We start from the raw sequence: 8,665 nt of genomic DNA, 5'->3' as shown, positions 1-8,665 counted from the left end.
TATAATCTGTTTGCTCTTTTTATCTGAATTTTTATCTACATTTCAAACGAGTGACAATGTCCTCTAAGAAATGTTTCCATGAATCAAAACACTAATGATCTATAGAATATAAAACATGTAAATTATTGAACATATCAGCTGAACGCTTTTGTGTGTTGAATTAAAATTTAATGAATACACAGAAAAAAAATAAAGAAAAAGGCTTTTCTGTCTCTAAACACGACAACAAACATGTTGCTTTACCAACTAGTGTGAAATCTTCTTTCACAAAACCAAAAAGCTAAAGCTTTCCTATTTATATTATACCACTTTATTTTTGTTTTAGCAAACAGAGAGGGTTGAAGTGTATGCAATTGAATGTATTTAAAACTTTTACTTTAAGTAAAAAAAGTAAATGTTTGTGTCTAATCTGCTTTTTGTTCATCAGTTTTCTGTGTTTCATTGTGAAAGAGCCGTTCTAATGAACCGGCTGGTCTGAGAACCGAAACGTCTCGACAAAAGAGAACAATTGTTGAATCATGTCAAACATTTACTTATCACTTTAAATTCCATACCACATATTTTTCTTTTTACCAGAAAACTTACAAATCTTGATAGTAACTATGACAAAAATCAATCAAAATCTGATTTTTTTGTCAACACGAAGCCCATATCCGATTTCTTTATATAACTGTCTGAACACCACAAATTGATTTTTTTATTTTTATTTATTAGTCTCAGACCTCACTCACAATACTGGATCCTCACTCAGATACAGATCTGATGTTTTTCAGAGGGACCTCAATCTGAACAGTAACTTTGCCTTTCATCCAACTTTTAAGTCACAGTGTACGGCAAACATAAGTCTTTACTCCAGACCCAATGTAAACGGTAGATAAAGAAACACACCAGCTGCTCTATGTTTTAATTGCTCCATTATATTATTTGTTTTAGGTTTTCACAGATTTCTATTATGAAAAAAAAAAACACTTACATCTACCTCAAGCTAATTATATCGACGCGCTACTTCTTGTTACTAATTTTATTTCCTTCATCATCAAAGTATTCCCAGAAGAGATTACAACAAACGCCACCGATGGATAATTATCTCACAACAACTTCAAAATCGATGCTTTCCAAAAACCCAGCCACACGGGAAAATATAGGTACGATTCCCAAAAATGGAGAGGCTGGACCGCTCCTGAACCACCAATAAGCCGTGTTACCCTTTAAATAATAAACTGCTTCCTGCAGGTTATGAAGCGAGGCTCCTGCAACGTCTCGGTCTCCAGAGGAGGGAGCTGACAGAAAAGTCCACCGTTCATCCAAGAATCACAGAAAGATTCAGCAAAATCAGTGTCAAAATGATTTGCTTCAGTTATGAGGAAGAGTTCTCAAAGAAGAAATTGTACAACGATCTGATTACACAAGTAGTTAACTGGCCTCCTCTTACTTTTACCCTGCATGTTTTTCTCAGTGGGAGGTAAACCAGATGATTTTTTTTTCAGCTCTAGTTTCTCTCTGATTGTTAGCGGTAGCCGTCAAGATCAACGCTTTAGTTTTAGATTCCTTCTTGAAACTTTTATTGTTATTTTAGAACTTCAGTTTCTCCACTCCAGCTCAAAGAATATGTTTTGATTTGTTCTCAGTGCAAGATTTTTTTTGCAGTTTATTTAGGGAAAAAATTATTGCACAAAAATTGGTTTTGTTTTTTTGTTGTTCCTGTGTATCACGTTCTTAAGTTATTTTATAGAAAAGGTTGGTCCAAATTCTGTCCTGGACTTTAACATAATAATAATAATAATAATAATAATAATAATAATAATAATAATAATAATAATACATTCTTATGAGTAAAACACAAACTAAGTCTAGAAAAGAGGGACTTTCAGCTGCTTCCTTTCACTGCTGCTGTGTTTTGCTGATATAATGTATAAGGACCACACAGCTGAACGCTGAATATATTCTCAGATATCACGCAGTACAAGTAAACTGCACTTAACACAGAGAGCTTTTAACTTTACTCCCTCCTACTGCTTGGACAGGTTACCATGGAGATTCTCTTCTTAGGATGTCCCGACCTCCTTTTGTTTTTAATCACTTTAGTCTTCTGACGTTGAAATGTAAATTATCATCAATATAAATGACCCACAACAATGAAAATCGTTTAAATCTAAAATGCCTAAAACCCTTCGAGACACAGACATTAAAGCAGACAAGGTCGGCTTTGTTCACTTTTAAAAACATTTGGCTTTTTGAAAAATTGGACTCTAAAGTTACTGCTGAAGTATTCTACTTGTTGTTTGCTTAATAAGGTCATCTAAAATTCAATTTGACAAGGATTACGATGCAGAAAAATGAAGTGCGAAGAATGTAATCCCAAAATCACAGCTGAAGCTGGGGGTATTTGGGAACGCCTGTGCTCCTGTTTGGCAAGAAATCTGAAGGTTTTCCCGGAAAAAAAGCTCATTATGGAGCAGAGCAGCCTGGATGTCATCACACTCCACTAATGCAGAAGAATTCAGAGAGGCCTAATTAGTCTTGTTCTCTTTACAATTTCTTCTGTTTGAGACACACACACATATATATATATATACACACACACACTCAGAGAAAGAGAGCAAGAGCCAGAGTGAAAGACAGATGTTTGGACTTGAATAAAGCCGAGTTCACTACCTGTAAGGAGCGAAACAGAACAAGCTGAATAAACAAACTCCAGAAATGTCTACTGATATAATCAAACACATTCTAACATGTAATAAAATATCCAAATTATTGTACGTATGCAGTTCTCTTCTCACTGGACGTATTGACAAAGGACGGCGCTGTTTGGTTTTCTGTTTGGTTTGAGCTTCAGCGGCCAACGCAGACTAAAGAAAATCAAATTTCAGGCGTGTTCTTTGTTTACACTGTTCTGCGGGTGTTGGAGAATCTTATGTATCTGCTCCCAGGATCGGTGTCTCTGTCCCAGGGCAAGGGATTTGGTATCAGCTCAGATTATATCTACCTGTATGTCTGGAAAGCTGTGTAGGTGTGCTCCGGCCTGGGTAAACATTAATCATTAGCCTCGCCATATGGTGTCCACATTGATCAAATTCCCCAGACAGGTGGGGCAGCAAATTCCAGGAAGAGGATACATGTGTCCATGTGGGGGGAAGTAGCGCACACACACACACACAAGCGCACGCACACACACACATGCACACACACAGCTAAAGGTGAACCCACAGAATTGTAAAGCCCAACAACAAACTCAATCTGTGACACAGCTTCCCCCTCGCTGCCTCCTTCGGTTTGAGTTTTTCTGCGGATACGCTGCCCTCGCTGCCAGCGGCTTGCAGCAAAATAAAGAAGACAAAAAAAGGGGTTTTAATGTTTTTCTTTCTTCATTAAAATGTTCTGTCATTCTGTCCTTTTCAGACAAAAAAAAAATCAAGAAAAATGAAAGGAAAATCTGCAGTAATAAAAGGTAGAGATTTCCCACGTGCGTGTCGAACACAAAGCCAAAGAGAATGCTTTGTCGAACATTTAGTTTGGGGTCCATATCCTGCCGGAACATTAAATTGCATCCAAATTTCAGTCATCTAACTCAAAACTGTTCCCTACAGGAGAAAAGAGATTGGTTTGTGTTCGGCATCAACCTGAGAACCACCGAGAGCCAAAACTTATTTTAAAACAGAAGGTGAAAGAACAACAGTGTCGCTATCCACAGTCAAACAAGTTTATATTCTACATAGACTATTGAAATAATCGTCAACTGATTTAGAAAATGATTACTCTCATTAACTGGAGGATACAGATTTAAAAAAATGTACCATTTGCTGAAAAAACATTATATCCAGTTTCGTTATTAAGCCAAAACTGTACAAAATAGAAATACATTTTGCATTTCTGCTTAGGAATATGTTTTCTCCAAAACTCCTAAAGAGGTATAGTTGTAGCTTCACCCAGTTCAGATACACACTGTAAAAAAATTATTAAAAAGTCACTAATTTAGTGTAAAATACCGGCAGTAGAATATGGATTTGACCGTATTTTACCATAAATTAGAGATAATTATTTTTTACAGTGCACCACAAGAATGCTATCTTATTATATTTTAGGCAATAAATAGTTTATTGTCTTAATTAAAGAAGAAACTGAAATATTTATTCATTTGCATCTTTTAGTGTATTTCTAATAATGTAAAAAAAAAACTGTGCCAATTAATTTTTATCCGATTAATCAATCGGCAGAATAACCCACATAATTACTAATATAATTGTCAGTTGTAGTCGTACTCAGTTCATATGCTTGACTGAAGTGTGTGAGATGTTGGGTGGGCAAAAAAAATCTATTCCAAAATTAATTTAGAAAAAGATTTTGGAATTAGAAAATTCAAACATAATCCTCAATAAAAAAATAAAAAAATCCTTCTGAGGTTTAAACCGCAGGTCATCGTTTTGTAAAGCACAGTGTTAACTTCAGAAACCAAAGACACCAAACAGCTGAAGCTTTTTAAATGAAATGTTGACTTAAAAAAAGTTTAGAAGCTTTCAGTTCAAGTAATTAGCATCATCATGATCTGAGCGAGTAGCTAGTGAAAAGATTGCTTTATAGAAAAAAGGAAGAAAAGGAAAGCAGATATCAGGATCACACCTTTTATGCTTTCTGAGGCAAAGTAAGTTCAACTTAATTTAAGTCAGTTAAAAATATTTTAAGAGAAAATGTCTTAAAAATCATTTTAAATGATAGTTTAGATTAATAATTAGTGTTCGATTCCTATATTGTTTCAAATAAATCCATGCATGCTGTAAAAGGTCAGAGTGAAAATGAGTTTAGAAGCTCAAACTCATATATTCTGTTTATTTGTGAACAAAGTAATATGCTGTATGTGTGTGTTTGTTTTTAATACTTTGTGGGGACCATTTTCCTGACACATACTACATTGTGGGGACCTACTGCTTCTTGTGGGGACCGTGTGTTTACGCAGTCATTTTGTGAGTCTGCATTTCAGCGCACAAGTCCTTACATTCAGATTTGAACGTTTCTGACAACGGAGAGTATTCGACAGGTCGTTCTAGTAATAAAATGAATCCGTCTGAGATCGTTTATTTGTGAGGAACTCAGCTGACGCCTGATGTGTTGGACGTACACTGTGTGACCCGACCTCTGCCCAGGCTTAGTTAAACAGAAATAGCTACAAGAGCAATAACATCCCCAGTTAAGCTGCAAGGGATTCAATTCCCAAGTAATTTTACAAAAGTGCGGCGTGATTGAGTCCGTCTGCCCATTGAATTCAGTATTTAATTTCCTCCAGGTCTCCAGAGACATGTCTCTGTTTCCAATTTCTCCTCCTCATGAGGTCTGGATGGAAAACTAAATGAAGAACCTTTGCTTTCTTTTCTTCTCCTTTTCTTCAGTCCACTGCTTTATTTTGGAGTAAATTGCTGAATGCTCATGGCTGGATGAAAAGAAAAAAGCAAAAGGAGCGACTAATGAGGGTTCTTTGGTTTAGCATCACTTTCTATTATCACAGTTGATGTGTCTCCCTAAACCGCACTCATCTTCCAGCTTTGGCTTTTGTTATTGTTCACTTGATGCCCTCTATGTAACTCAAAATCTACAAAATAGCTGTGATTTAATTTAAATTAAAATAACATGTTTTGTCATATTTTCCATACAGTAAAGCCATACATTCAAAGAAAATATAAAATCCATCTGTTGTGGATCTTTAGTGAATTTGGAATGTCAGAATTTAAAACCATAAACTAACAGATTAATGTATTAAAAACCGCACATTGGTCCATTTGTCTTTGAAGGACTTAACTTCACGATGTGGTAAATATTTATAAGCAAATCACATTTATTAGAAACTGCATTGTTTCGTCTTTTTTGGCCAAAAGCAGGACATGTATGGGAGCCTGAATGTGCCCAAAAACTCACCAGACTCTACAGTGTCATAAAAAAACAGATTTTTTTTACACATTAAAGACTATATATTTATTAGAATTGGCTCCACTGCGCCTCCTAGAGACACAGCTGACCAGTTTCACTTAGACCGATGAAAATAGATCCCCAAAGCGGGCCGACCCACACTGTAACCCCTCATGAGAAGCAAAGCTCGTGTAATGTCTGGGGCCAGACTTACAGATGAATAAGTTGTTTCACCACACCAAAGGACGTATGTCGTACAGAGAAATGAAGTTAAATACTTTGTATAATATCGCAAATTGGCTTTTGTAGTGCATTTTGCTGCTATGACTCACTAGATGAGGCATTTCTATAACTTTTGTGCAACTTTTTCAACAGAATTTGGTCTAAAATGAGAGAAATGCATTCACCTTTAATGTGTCGTGGCCACATCAAGTGAATTGATTGGAAATGCTTTGCATGCCATTGTCACATTTTTTTTAACCTGCTTTTTGAAATTTGATTTGAAAACACGACTTCGCTCGGCAGAGCAAGGTTGGAGCCAATGATGCAGATATGACGAGCGAACAGATGATTATTTGGACTTGTTTTGAGAGCTGTGACATTGTCATGCTGCGTTTCTGCTTTTGAAACATCTTACTGATAAAAAGCACAAAAGATTATTTTTACCTTATAATAATAATAATATATTTGGATATTAAACCAAAAAAAAAAAACAGATCTGTGTTAAAGTGGCATACAAAGAAAACAAAATTCTCAAAAAATGTACAACTTCTGCTTGCAAGCAGGAGACAGGAAAAAATTTCGGTAGCACTTTATTTGAAGGGGGGTGAATAAGCCTTCATGAATATTACTGTTTAAACTTGACCTTTAATAACAAAGTTACCTAATTTTTAAAGTGCAATCAGTAATACTTTTATAACAAATTTATATCAGTAATGATTTCTTGGTTAATGTCAAGTTGTCATAACAGACATTTTGAATAATGTCAACTTTGTATTAAAAGTGTCATAATTTACCGAATGACGCTTTATGACAACAGACATAAATATTCATGAAGGTTTATTCATGTTCATGACAGGAGTTATGTCATGTTTATGACGGTGTCATGTCAGTCTTATTCACCCCCCTTCAAAGAAAGTGTTACCAAAATTTCATTCATCAATCACTCTCTTCTTGTTCTATGTCTCTCTGAATGCTACGGTATGTAACTTTTATTTAGAAATATACTTTTTTTTTTTTTTTTTTACATATTTCTTAAAACTGTCCCAATGTCCGATATCAGACAGATGATCTGTGACAAAAAGAATAAAAGCCAAGCTCCTCCTGTCACCTGCACCAGGTTCAAAACAACTAAACAGAGCCAAGAGAAGGGTCGTAGTGCTGTCAATCAGGCTTATGTATGTGCAGCTCACATCCTCCTTGCTCTCTGCTGCACTACTGGTGACAGGGGAGCCTGCCGTGAACACGCAAGCTAGTTAGCATGACCACCGATGGCCGTGGATAAGCAGTAAGTTGTTTCTCTGTCATTTGCAGCTGCGACATCTGGCATTCTTGAGCGTGTACACGAGGATGATTCACAGAGCTTGGCTTCTTTCTACTGCTGGTTTTAGATATCCATTTATTTATTAATTTATTGTGTCACATCTAAACACTCAACAATGACTGATTTTGAAATGATCCACTACTTGCATTCCTTGTTCACGTGTGTGATTTTGTACTTCTATCATGTTCAAAACAAATTCATTCATTCATTAGTTTAAAGGCCTATAGCAAGGATAACAGTTTATTTTAGGTCTAACATAGTTTCATATCTAATAACTGCACTGACTAATTTGAATTAACAACATGCAGTCCCTGATTTAAATTTCACTCTAACTTCTAAGCTTAAGTTTTCAGCATGGGATAAATGGGATGATCCATTTTTGTTTCATAGAGAAATAAACCATAAAACACAAGGCTTGTAATAGAATAATTATCTTATTCCTTATAGTTCTCCTCAGTCTGAGTAGCAGCATCTTAACATTGTCTCTTACCTCTCATGCTGCACTAGAGGTTTACAGCTCCTCTCTTCTCTGTTGTCACACTAAAAACAAACAAACAAACAAACAAACAAACAAACTAACAAAAAGAACAAACAATTGTTAAAAATGACAGCCTAACCCCGAAAAGAGCCAAACTTACTGATTATTTATTGTAAGAAAAGGATTTAATCATACAACATGGTATGGATATCTTCTCCTCTGCAGCCTTGACTGACAGAAATGCCCGACTTCCCCATGGCCCCGGTTGCCAAGGAGACAAGCTGCCCTGAAGCACAACTCTCTAACCGAAGTTTGTCGTTTTTGGTTCTGAACCCACTGACCTGTCAGACCTTTCACAGTTTTCCACAATTTCAATCAGAGATCTCATGTATTTTGAAAACACACCCACACACACACACACAGGTCAAGTCACATACTGGTCATGGTTTTGGACTGTGGGAGGAAGTACCCAACGTGAACCCACGCCTGGACAAGCAGGACATGGAAACTCAAACCAGAAAGACCTCAGACTAGGATTTGAACCTAGGATCATTTTGCTGCGGGGAAACTATGCTGTTCTCGCCCGGAACGTTAGCTGGAGAGGCACCAGCAACCCTCCCGACCTCACTAAGGGACAAGGGTGTATAGAAAATGGATGGATGGATGGAAACTGTGCTGTCTAATTCTCTAATTGCATAATTTAAACTCTTAAAGGGAGACACACTCCCATCCACTGGTGGGTCTGTGCC

At 36.4% G+C, this 8,665-nt stretch overlaps 1 long non-coding RNA gene across 1 annotated transcript; it reads right to left on the bottom strand.

The window, feature by feature from the left end:
* Nucleotides 1-5,245: 5,245 nt before the first annotated feature.
* LOC103469580 (uncharacterized) lies at nucleotides 5,246-8,222 on the bottom strand. The gene is made up of 3 exons (XR_534371.2): nucleotides 8,112-8,222; nucleotides 7,929-7,978; nucleotides 5,246-5,422 (listed from the first exon to the last, which is right to left on the bottom strand). It is a non-coding gene; the product is annotated as an uncharacterized LOC103469580 (long non-coding RNA).
* Between the last annotated feature and the right edge of the window lie 443 nt (nucleotides 8,223-8,665).

Source organism: Poecilia reticulata, linkage group LG1, assembly GCF_000633615.1.
Source record: "Poecilia reticulata strain Guanapo linkage group LG1, Guppy_female_1.0+MT, whole genome shotgun sequence".
Lineage (NCBI taxonomy): Eukaryota > Metazoa > Chordata > Actinopteri > Cyprinodontiformes > Poeciliidae > Poecilia > Poecilia reticulata.
Note: the sequence above shows the minus strand (reverse complement) of the source record. Positions and strands in the feature narration are given on the sequence as shown.